The sequence below is a fragment of the Sorex araneus genome, chromosome 1 (assembly GCF_027595985.1).
Source record: "Sorex araneus isolate mSorAra2 chromosome 1, mSorAra2.pri, whole genome shotgun sequence".
Taxonomy (NCBI): domain Eukaryota; kingdom Metazoa; phylum Chordata; class Mammalia; order Eulipotyphla; family Soricidae; genus Sorex; species Sorex araneus.
In genome coordinates this window covers 12,187,547-12,200,366 of record NC_073302.1, presented here as the reverse complement: position 1 = coordinate 12,200,366, position 12,820 = coordinate 12,187,547, and the positions used below count along the sequence as shown (strand labels likewise).

The 12,820-nt window shown below is 45.6% G+C and overlaps 1 pseudogene; it reads left to right on the top strand.

Moving 5' to 3' along the window:
• Positions 1-121: 121 nt before the first annotated feature.
• Positions 122-12,316, top strand: LOC129403437 (40S ribosomal protein S3a-like; annotated as a pseudogene).
• The last annotated feature ends 504 nt before the right edge of the window (positions 12,317-12,820 follow it).

Genomic DNA, 12,820 nt, shown 5'->3' with positions numbered 1-12,820 from the left:
TGTATGGCAATTTGAAAACCTCTTCTTTTCTGAAAGACCTGTGAATCCAGAAAGGCTGTGACTCCCTGCCCTGTAATTAACGCTACACCCTTAAGCATATCATTTCATTGCTCAGATAGGTATGCAAAATAAGAAGAAGAATATCGATTACATGAGTTCTTTTGAAAAATATGAGATGATATATGCCAAATACTTGGCATACAAGAATTTTATGCCAAATGGTTATTATGTAACAGACATGGCAGTGTTGAAATCTAGCCCTAAAGCTCTACCTACACTTCTTTTCCTGTATTCTCTAAGTCTGATAAATATAATTGATTCGTAGTCACCGTTCAACATCTTTAAAATCAAGAGATATGCCCATGCCAAATAGAGAAGAAAACTTTGAATCAACTCCAATTAATTGACCAGCTATTAACTTAGACTTCGCTAAATGAATTACTCATATTTTCTCATTGAATTCCTACACTATCTCTACAAGGTCCATATGTAGAGATGAATGAGAAAACTATATACATTATCAAAAGTTATATAGATGAAGGGGCCGGAGCGATAGCACAGCGGGTAGGGCGTTTGCCTTACACGCGGCCGACCCGGGTTCGATCCCCGGCATCCTATATGGTCCCCCAAGCACTGCCAGGAGTAATTCCTGAGTGCAGAACCAGGAGTAACCCCTGAGCATCGCTGGGTGTGACCCAAAAAGCAAAAAAAAAAAAAAAAAAGTTATATAGATGAAAATTAGCTGTGCTTGGAGTCCAAGGCAAACCCACATAACTTCCTATTCTTGACACAGTATTCTGCACTTTCAACTTCTCTTATTTGCACTTGAAGCAGCTAAAATGTCGAGTCCTAGTTGTTGCTTAAGTCTGTGCCAAAGTCATTACGCTTTGATGCGACATGGAAAAGACATTTCTGTGAATACAGAGAGCCTGTCTGCTGAGCAGTGCAAAATGTAGACAGAAGAGAAGTCAGTTCTCTGGGGCTTTATCGATAGCACATGGGCAGGGCGCTTGCCTTGCACGCGGTGTTCAATCCCTGGCATCTCATAAGATCTCCCGAGCACCGCCAGGAGTAATTCCTAAGAACAGAGCCAGGAGTAATCCCTGAGCACTGCCAGGTGTAACCATAAAAATAAAAAGTAAATAAAATGAAGTTAAAAGGAAAAGGCAGTTCTTATAACAAGTTAGTTTCTCAAAGATCAGTGTAATGTAACTAAGGGAAATGTAACTAATAACTGTTCTATGGATGTCAAACACCTGTAAGGATTTAACTTTCTTTTTTCTTTCTTTTTTTTTTTCTTCAGGCTACACCTGGCAGTGCTCAGGGCTAACTTCATGTTTAGAGATCATTCCTGATGCTCAGGGACTATATGTGATGCCAGGAGATCAAATCCAAGTTGGCTTCATGCGAGGCAAGCACCTGACCTGTTTCTCTGGCCCAGTTAGTTAATATTTTAAGAGGAAAAAAAATTTCCTTATATAAAAAGGGGGAAAAGGGTCCCATTTTGGACCCTCTTCCCAGAGGGTGAATAAATAGCCTCCTTTTTTGGGTTCTGAACAAGCTGAGTAATAAATCAAAAGGAATCAGAGACAGGTTCCATGATCAATCTTATTATTGGCAGAAGCCAGGTCGGAGAAGAAGCTCTTAGACAAATAGCTGATAATGAATCCCAGACCAGGACTGGCCCTTTGCTGAAGGGAACTGGAGCTCCAGGGATGCTCCCTTCTTGGATATTGCCACGTTGAGCATGGCCAGGTATTCTACAATATACCAAATGAACCTATTCCTAACCTGCCCAGAAATATATGAATTGAGCCAGATACCAGGAATATGCTCAGAACAGAAAAAAAATCAAACACCTGACACCTGCCAGTTGAAACCAGGGCTAGGGCAAAAGGACTCCCCTCTTGCACCCATGGCAAGTGAAGTGTCAGGCTGAGAAATAGCAGAGGAGGGTAGGAGCGATAGCCCAGCAGGGAGGGTGTTTGCCTTGCACGAGGCCAACCCGGGTTCGATTCCCAGTATCCCATATGGTTCCCTGAGTACCGCCAGGAGTAATTCCTGAGTGCAGAGCCAGAAGTAACCCCTGTGCATTGCCAGGTATGACCCTCCCCCCCAAAAAAAAGAAAAAAATAGCAGAGGAGGGGCTGGAGTGATAGCACAGCGGGTAGGGCGTTTCCCTTGCACGCGGCTGGCCCGGGTTCGATTCCCAGTATCCCATATGGTCCCCTGAGCACAGCCAGGAGTAATTCCTGAGTGCAGAGCCAGGAGTAACCCCTGTGCATTGCCGGTGTGACCCAAAAGAAAAAAAAAAGAAAAGAGAGAAAGAAATAGCAGAGGAAGTAACCAGAATAAAGCCTGCATTCACAAGAAGGACCTGAATTGACAATTTAGGAATTATCCCACGCATTAAATGAATTTTGGGCCCAATCTTGCCTCTTAGTAGCTCTGTGGCTTTAGATTAAGTTTTTGAGGCCTCTAATTCTTCATTGCCTCTAAAACCAGGAGAGAGTAGTAGCTAATTCCTATGGTAATTGTGGAGAGAAAATGAGGTAGAGCTCAGAAATGCAGTTAGCAGTGTGCCTGGTGGTAAGTCAGCCCGCTGGAAACAGGCGCTCCAATCAACAGCTCCAGAAGCACTTTCTCCATATAAAACTGGAAAAGCAGAACAGCTTTATCTGTAATCACGGAATGCAAGAGAGATTCGAAGGATTTCTGTAGGGTAATAAAACTAATTGGAGAAAAGGTGGAGGGGGAGAGGTAGAGGCAAGGAATGGGGAACAGGTGTCTGCAGGCTTGGAAGGTTTGAAAGAGAAACTGGAAGAAGGTTCCCTGGCAAAATAATGGTCCAGATGTTTTCTGTGTATACACACACACACACACACACACACACACACACACACACACACACACACCGGTACAAACCAAGAGTCTGAAATCAGACATCGGTACTCCCTGTCCCCAAGAGAAGATATTACTTTCATGTATCTATATTAGCTACAGAAGCTATATTTTGCAATGAGACAAATGAGCTCGAAAGCTTACTGGCTTACTCCAGGATCAGACCGGATTGATCAGACTGATGTCTTCTCTCTCCATCTCTCCCTCCCCCTCCTCTTCCCTTCCCATACCTCTCTGCATGTCAGTTGTCTACTTTTCAGATTTTAGAGCAGAAGGAAAAAGTGATACAGGGAAGAGCAGGCTGCTGGGTTCTCAAGTTTATCTTCCAAAGGAACATCACTGCCCCTCACGCTGCAAGAGCCAACACCAGTCTCATGAACTCCGGTGGTCGGAGCGGGGCACGACATTTCCCATGGTGGAGGAGCACGATAATCCAACCCACCACCAGGCCACCCTCCCCATCCAAAAAGCCACATGTCAAAGAGGGGAGAGAGCCATTGAGCGCCAGGGCTGACTGCCCTAAGCATTCTCTGCTCTGTGAAATGGATGGCCATATTTGTTTGGTGAGGCGCCAAGAAAGTGGAGACTTGAACATGGGATGTGAATTGTCAGGTAACAGTCCCAGGAGGGGGCCCTTGGGAGAGACGGATCAAGCTGTGCAGGGAATCCCTACCCAGCCCTCAGTAGTTAAACTTTTCTGCACACAGCCCAGGGCCACATTCAATGCTTGGTCCTCCTGCAAAGTCACTCATCACTGGCTAATGGATGCTCTTGGATTCGGACTCCCCTCTCCTGTCCAGCATAACCCCTCAGTGCCCCCTTAATGCATCTCTACACCCCACTAAAAGGTCTATGGGACCTTTGGAACTAAGCTGTCGTTGTGTAGATGAGAAAACAGTGGCCAAACAAGAGACTGACGTCTCTTGTTCCCTTTAACTATAAAAAATATGATGGGCTGGGGCTGGAGTGATAGCACAGCGGGTAGGGCATTTGCCTTGCACGCGGCCGACCCGGGTTCGATTCCCAGCATCCCATATGGTCCCTGAGCACCACCAGGGGTAATTCCTGAGTGCAGAGCCAGGAGTGACCCCTGTGTATTGCCGGGTGTGACCCAAAAAGCAAAAAAAAAAAAAAAAGATGGGCTGAAGAGATAGCACAAAAGATAAATCTCTTGCCTTGCATGTGGCAGGCCCTGGCTCATGCCCTAGCCCTAACAAATAAACAGAAACTTTTTTAAATTTTCTAGAATTGTTGGAGCTGGAGTGATAGCACAGCAGGTAGGGTATTTGCCTCACACGCAGCCGACCTGAGTTCGATTCCCAGCATCCCATATGATCCCCTGAGCATGGCCAGGAGTGATTCCTGAGTGCAAAGCCAGGAGTAACCCCCGAGCATCGCCGAGTGTGACCCAAAAAAAGCAAAAAAAAAAAAAATTCTAGAATTGTTTTACGTTAAGTGTCGTGGTCCCTAGCTTTTTACATTGTTGTGAAGACTGGACATTGATGTCAAATACTCCGTACCATAGTCCTTGACCCTCATTTCCACTCTGATTTCCCACCAGACGTCAGCAATTTCGGACAACTTTCAAGGCTGATCCTGGGCATGGTTTCTGTTCTGGAAGGCTCTCGGGGGGGGGGAAGCAGGAAAGACAAGGGGCCTATCAATCCCCTCCCTCATACTGCCTCAGTACAAAAAGATCTGAGTTATTCTAGAATCCCCAAACTTCTGAGAACATCACTGTATCACTGTATCACTATCATCCCGTTGCTCATCGATTTGCTCGAGCAGGCACCAGTAACGTCTCCATTGTGAGATTTGTTGTTACTGTTTCTGGCATATCAAATATGCCAAAGGGAGCTTTCCAGGCTCTACCGTATGGGCAAGATACTCTCGGTAGCTTGCCGGGCTGTCCGAGAGGGACTGAGGAATCGAACCCGGGTTGGCCACATGCAAAGCAAAACGCCCTATCCACTGTGCTATCGCTCCAGCCCTCTGAGAACATAATCTTAAGGTATTTTTAGATTTAAATATTTTGATGCCCCTCACAGCTTGGTCTTGCCCAAGATCCTGTCTCTTCCCCGTTGAGGAGAAATTCGAGAAGAAAAGGGGTGTGTGGAAGAAGAAGTCTTTCCTCCATCCATATTTACTTTGGATTTACAAGTTTGATGTCTGACTTTCCCCCAGCCCAGCTAAGGAGGAAAGGTGTCATTTGGGTCGGGGTCCCTGCTTCATACCTGGTCTAATGAGATAAGAGGTGTAAAAGCAGAGTCCCCCACACACACCCCCACCCCAAAGAATTTGTTTCATCGACCAATGAACACAGGCCCGCTGAGATTAACTTTAAAAAACCCAAAACTCTCAAACAGTTGCTAAGGTCATTAGTTTTCAAGAATGATTGGGAAAACCTTTAGCTGCTTCCCTGTCCCTTAATCTATTCTGATTTCAAACAGCAGCCCTGAACGGGGGTGAGCATCTCTTATGTACTCCACAAGGGGGCGTCGCAGGCCCTTGTGAAGCCAGTTTTGGTCCTCGACTTCCTTTGTATGACCCTGCAGATATGGTGGGCCCCAAGATTGCTTCTGTCGCTGTTTCAATTTCGCTTTCTTTGAGGGAGAACGGGCTCCACACCAGGCAATGATGGGATGGGGGGGGGGGGGGGAGGCAACTCCCAGCTGAGTGCTCCAAAGTCACGCCAGGTAGTGGTTGGGGGACCACAATGTGCCAGAGATCAAACCCATGAAAGCATGGGTTCCAGCCTCGCCTTCGTCTTTCAGTTCCCCTCTTTTCCCAACTTTGGAGTAAAAGGAGAAGCTTTGGGATCAGTAGATTTGCATTAAAATCCTGGCTCAGAAGCACTGGCAAGTTTGAAAAACACGAATTTGAACTACCCAGGTCCATTTATAAGCATATTTGACGATAGCTGTGGCTCAGGGCTTGCTCCTGGCTCTGTGACTTGGGATCTCTCTTTATAGGACTCAGGGATCATATGTGATGCTAGGGATCAAACTGGGGTTGGCTGCATGCATGACAAGTATCTTACCTGCTGTACTATCTCTCTGGCCCCCAAACACCTGTCTAAGAACAAAGAGGAATACACTTGCATTCCTACCCATTCTAAAGAGATACTGGGGAGCTGGAGTGATAGCACAGCAGGTAGGGCGTTTGCCTTGCACTCGGCCAACCCAGGTTCGATTCCCAGTATCCCAGATGGTCCCCTAAGCACCGCCAGGAGTAATTCCTGAGTGCAGAGCCAGGAGTAACCCCTGTGCATCGCCAGGTGTGACCCAAAAAGAAAAACAAAAACAAAACAAAAAAAGAGACACTGGGTGATGGAGTCGGAGAGATGGTACAGGAGTTGGAAAGATGGTTTGCCTTTGCACGTGGCCAACCCTGGGCTATCTGTGAGCACTGCCAGGTGTCTCTCTGAATCAGAGAGCCAGGAGTAGCCTCCAAACATCACTGGGTTCTTAAGAAGAAAATGGAAGAAAAAAAATAAAAGGAAAAAAAAGAACCAATATATGATCAGTGCTTTAAAGACAGTTTTTCTTAGTTTTTCCATGTTTCCCATTCCCAAAGAATCTTGTCCCAGGGTTTATTAAACCTTTAATAAATTTTAACTTAAAATATTATTAAACTTTTCCCGTTCGTGATCCCTTTTCACCTAAGAAATTTTTACCTGGGGCTGGAGCGATAGCACAGCAGGTAGGGCATTTGCGAACGTGGCCGACCTGGGTTCGGTTCCCAGCTTCCCATATGGTCCCCTGAGCACTGCCAGGAGTTAATTCCTGAGTGCGAAGACAGGAGTAACCCCTGTGCATCACCGGGTGTGACCCAAAAAGCAAAAACAAAAAAATTTACCTGACCTTGCACACCTAAACATATAGAATATGTATGCAAATATAAGGTTTGGTGACAATAAGTCTTTTTTTTTTTTTTTTTTTTTTGCTTTTTGGGACACACCTGGTGATGCACAGGGGTTACTCCTGGCTCATGCACTCAGGAATCACTCCTGGCGGTGCTCAGGGGACCATATGGGATGCTGGGAATCGAACCCAGGTCGACCGAGTGCAAGGCAAATGCCCTACCCATTGTGCTATCACTCCAGCCCCGACAATAAATCTTAAAGACATTTGTTTTTAAGCAAATTTTTAAGATTTTTACAGGGCCACATTCAGTTTCCTAATCCCATAGAGGGTCGTGACCCATGGCTTTAAAAGTTAGAGCCTAACCAATTCAGTGTCAAGACACGGAGACATGCATTCTTGTCACATAGTTGAGACCTGGTCTATTCTCCCCTGGACCATTGCTAGTAACTACCACAGCACCTGGAGATTCACCTCCAGAGGGCGCCCTTCTTTGGCACCAGAGCAGCACAGTAGGATGGGTTAAAATATCAGAAATGTACTTTTCTTCTTGGCATCACTGTATCACTGTATCACTGTCATCCCATTGCTCATCGATTTGCTCGAGCGGGCACCAGTAACGTCTCCAAGTGAGACTTGTTATTACTGTTTTTGGCATATCGAATACGCCACGGGTAACTTGCCAGGCTCTGCTGTGCGGGTGAGATACTCTCGGTAGCTTGCCGGGCTCTCGTGCATGATTTTGACTGATTAATACATTTATTATGCATTGAGCTATGATTGGAGCATTTTTGTTTGTGTGTTTTTCTTTTTGTTTGGGGGCCACACCTGGCAGTGCTCAGGGCACTCTGGCTCTGTGCTCAGGAATCACTCCTGGGAATACTCAGGGGACCATCGGCACAGGTCAGGTGTGTGCAAAATAGTCAGCTCACCCCTTGTACTATCTCTCTGGTCCAGCATTTGAAGAACTACTAAAACCAAGATGTAATCGAATAAAAAAAAAGCGACTATCACCAGCCCAAAATGTAGCCCAAACACCTGAAGGCTTAGTCCCTTTGGAGATGCAAAAACTGGGGTTTGATAGGATTCTAAATGATGCCAACCCAGAGAAAGATAGACCCCGCCACACACACCAGGAAAGAAGAAATAGCCAGAACTTAAAAAAAAAAAAAGAAAAGAAAACCAACAGAAAAAGGACCTGAGGGCTGGAGCGATAGCACAGCAGGTAGGGCGTTTGCCTTGCACGTGGATGACCTGGGTTCAATCCCCAGTATCCCATATGGTTCCCCAAGGACCTCCAGGAGTAATTCCTGAGTGCAGAGTCAGGAGTAACCCCTGAGCATCACCAGGTGTGACCCAAAAAGCAAAAAAAAAAAAAAGCCTAAAAGACCACCAAAATTTTAGTCTTTTCCTACTGACAATACCCTAGCAACAGACTCTCATCTACAGAGAAAGTCTTCAAAGCAGAAAAGTTTGGGGAAAGCCTGATAAAACCCACATTGCAATCAGCATGCTCCATTTTGATTTTCTTTGGGGGTCACATCCAGCGATGCACAGGGGTTACTCCTAGCTCTGGACACAGGAATTACCCCTGGCAGTGCTCAGGGAACCATATGGGATGCTGGGAATCGAACCCGGGTCGGCCTCGTGCAAGGCAAACGCCCTCCCCACTGTGCTATTGCCCCAGCCCCCAGCATGCATCATGCTCCATTTTGGAATGGCCCTCACTCCAACTTGGGATGTGTGATCCCTTTCACTTTATGGGATTCCCACCCTCCTCCCTCCCTCCCCTCATCTCTCTCTCTCTTTCTCTCTCTCTCTCTTTCTCTCTCTCTCTCTCTCTCTCTCTCTCTCTCTCTCTCTCTCTCTCTCTCTCTCTCTCTCTCTCTCTCTCTCTCTCTCTCTCTCTCTCTCATCTTTTGGTGAGGGTACACAACAAACACGGGCAACCAGAATGGAGGTGCAAACTGACTTTCCTTTTCCGGCAAAGAACAAGCCCTTGCTCCTGCCTGGGGCCATGGCTTCCTGACAGCTTGGGAGGAAGGGACCGTTTCCCATGCCAAGCAGATCAAATGCATCTCAGGTGCCTTATGGTGCTGACAGGACTTTCCTAGAGGCAGACTGACCTGGCCTAACATCCCTCCCCCACTCCCTTGTCCAGGCACCTTTTCCGGGAGTCTAAGTTGGTCAAGGAAAAGGGTAGTAGCCATACTCCCACTATTACTATCTTTCCGATTCCCTGCATCTCCCACCAACTTCACTCAGGGTAGGGCCAGGAATTCACTTATTAGGAAGTGTTTATTTAGTTCATCTTGATTCCCCTGAATCGTTGGTGCACCCAGAAATTCAGGTGCAACTGTATAACAGCAACCAGGAAGTAAACACTGTCTCCAAATTCTTGGTCCCAGCCTGATGTGGTGACTCTCCTTTGCCAAGTCTCAATTTCCCCCTCTCTGGCCATTATCTATGTTTAATCATTTGCTCACAAATGTCTTCTTTTACCGTCCTATGAGCTTCTCATGAGAAGAGAATGTTTTTCACCTTCTTTTTTTTTTTTTTTTTTACTTTTTGGGTCACACCTGGCGATGCACAGGGGTTACTCCTGGCTCTGCACTCAGGAATCACCCCTGGCGGTGCTCAGGGGACCATATGGGATGCTGGGATTCGAACCCGGGTCGGCCGCGTGCAAGGCAAACGCCCTACCCCTGCTGTGCTATCGCTCCAGCCCCGTTTTTCACCTTCTTTGATCTAGCTCCTAGCACAGACCTTGCCCATAAGAGGTTTTGTTGAGAGAATAATAAATAATCCTTTGCAAAGATTTATTCCACTGATCTTTAGTCACTAGCCCCCTGCATGTTTTACTGAGCATCAACTCTGTGCTAGGTCCATTACTATTGTCATCTAGTGAAATTACTTCTTAGAGATCAGCATTGTTTAAATTAATTAATTAATTTATTTACTTATTATTTAGAGAGAAGGATTGAATCACACAGCAAAGCTCAGGGTCTATTTCTGGCTTTGTGCTCATGAGCACTGCCTGGCAGTGCTTAGAGACCATATGTGGTACCAAGTGATTTCAATCAGGTCTGCGGTCAATATAGCCACATGCAAGACCTTACCTGCTGTACTATCTCTCTAGCCTCTGATTTGCACTATAGCACTGTCATCCCGTTGTTCATCGATTTGCTCGAGTGGGCACCAGTAACGTCTCCATTATGAGACTTGTTGTTACTGTTTTTGGCATATTGAATATGCCACAGGTAGCTTGCCAGGCTCTGCCATGTGGGCGGGATACTCTCAGTAGCTTGCCGGGCTCTCCGAGAGGGACGGAGGAATTGAACCTGGGTCAGCCACATGCACAGCAAACACCCTACCCACTGTGCTATTGCTCCAGCCAGTTGATTGGCACTATATTACTTTTTTTTAAAATACCCCACTTTTTAATTGGAAGAAATTCACATAAATGGAAAGTTTAAGGAATAATATAACAAACACCAGATACCCTTTGGGTAAATTTACTAACTTTGACAATTGCTTTAACTGAGTTCACATACACGTGTAGACACACATAATTTTTTCCCCTGAATCATTTTAAAGTTGCTCATTTATGACTCTTGATCTCCGAAATATTTCATTTTGGCATGGCCAAGACCTCTCACAATGCAAGACATGAGCTCTACCACTGAATCATGATCCAGGACCTCACTTCTAAAATCTTTAGCCCGAATCTTAAGTACAAGAACATTTTTCTACATTCTCCTGATGTCATTGCCGTGTTCCTGAATCCAAGGGCTGATACTTATTAGGCCAAAATTCAAGAGTAAAGAGTTGATGTGAGAAAAATAGGTTTGTTTGGGGACTAATGAAGATTCTACAAGGCCCACCTACCGTTTAATAACACCAGCTGCTCCTGGACGGCTCCTGGTGGGGACCACCAAGAGAACAGGGGACTTCTGTGGGCATTAGCTCATTACTGCTGTGCTGTGAAGTGAATTTCTTCACAAGAGGGACAATGCTGCGTGATAGTCTCTGACAGGACAACAGCTTTCTGGAACCCGGGACGTCTTAGTATTGGCAGAGGCAGGGAAGACAAATCAAAATGGAAAAAATTATATTTGTATATGAGCATTATGTTTATATACAAACATTCCTGTGAGAATGACCTTACCACTGGACAGTTTAATATTCTCTTTCCCTTTGTGCATGTCTATCTCTGTGTTATAAATATTTCCTTTTTAGGACACCAGTCATAATGAATTGGAGAACCTCCTCCCAAAGGAAAGGCTGCAGACAGAAGGAAGCAGGAAGAGATGCTCCCAATGCACGGAAACCTCCAGATAACCCCCGTCCTTTCCTGAATAGGACCCTGGCCAGCCTGTAACTCTCTAAGCAGCACTGGACCCATGGGCAAAAACAAGCACCTTACAAAAGGTGGGGGTGCCAGAGCTATAGTACAGTGGGTAGGGCACTTGCCTTGCACAAGGTGACCTGGATTCAATCCCTTAAAGCTCCCTGACCTCTACCAGCATTAGTCAGTAAGCACAGAGCCAGGACTAAGTCTTGAATACCAACAGGTGTAACATCCATCCCCGACAAAAAAAAAAAAAAAGATAGTGAAAAAAGGTAACCAAGATAAGAGTAGTGGATCCATTTTCTTTTTTTTTTCTTCTTTTTTTTTTTCTTTTTGAGTCACACCCAGCGATGCACAGGGCTTACTTCTGGCTCTGCACTCAGGAATCGAACCCGGGTTGGCCACGTGCAAGGCAAACACCCTACCCGCTGTGCTCTCATTTCAGCCCCAATGGGTCCATTTTCTAAGACAGACTGGTGTGTGGTAAAAGCACCAGAAATGATGAAGTGAAAGTGTCTAATATAAAAGCTATTCGGAAAAACACTAGTCACAAAAACTCCAGGAACCAAATTATCATCTGATGGCCTCAAGGGTCATGTAGAAGACCTGCAGAATGATGAAGAAGCCGCATCTAGGAAATTCAAGCTAATTATGGAGGATGTTCAGGGCAAACAAACAAATAAGCAAAAACCCTGCCTGACAAACTTTTATGGCATGGATTTCATTCATCACAAAATGCTCCTTGGTTTGGTTTTGTTTTAATGACTAATCATTTATGAAACTCACGTTGATGTCAAGACTTCCAGTGAATGTTGTGTCTGTTCTGTGTTGGTTTCACTAAGAAACACAACCATCAGTCAGGGGTAGGGATTGGGCAGTCCTGGAAGATTTCTGACACTCAACACCAGCAAGTCTGCCCAGTTCAGAAGATTATGGAAATCACATCTCAAGAGGTGCAGACAAATGACATGAAAGAGGAGACAGATTGATTCCTAGACAGCACTGAGAAAGATGTAAGAAAGGGTTGCTCATCTGTGTTCCCATCCCATGATGTCACAGTTAGAAAAGTAAAAATTCTCAAGAAGCCCGTGTTTGAATTGCAAAAACTCATGGAGCTTCAGGGAATTGTTACTGGGGATGAGATCACTGTAAAGTTGAACGAGCTGATGGGTTTGAGTCACCAGTGCAAGAATCTGTTTAAAATTCAGACTTCAGGGGCTGGAATGATAGCACATCGGGTAAGGCATTTGCCTTGCATGTGGCCGAACCAGGTTCAATTCCCAGCGATCCCATATGGTCCCCTGAGCACCGCCAGGGGTAATACCTGAGTGCAAAGCCAGGAGTAAGCCCTGTGCATCACCAGGTGTGATCCAAAAAGAAAAAAAAAATCAGACTTCAGGGACTGAGAGACCATTCACCGGTTAAGGGATCTGCCTTACATGTCACCAAACCAAATTTGATGCCTGACACTGCATATGGTTCCCCAAGCACCAACAGGAGTGACCCAAGAGCACAGAGCCAGAAGTAACCCCTGAGCATTGCCAGGTATTGTCCAATGTTGCCCCCCGCCCTCGGCAAATAAATTTTTTCAGAATGTGTTGGTAAGATAGAGTTTTACTCGTGCAAAAAACAAAAATAAAACACTCTGGCCAAATCATGCGGTCAGCTAACACTGAAATTCAATAACATCCTGAATCTCAATTTG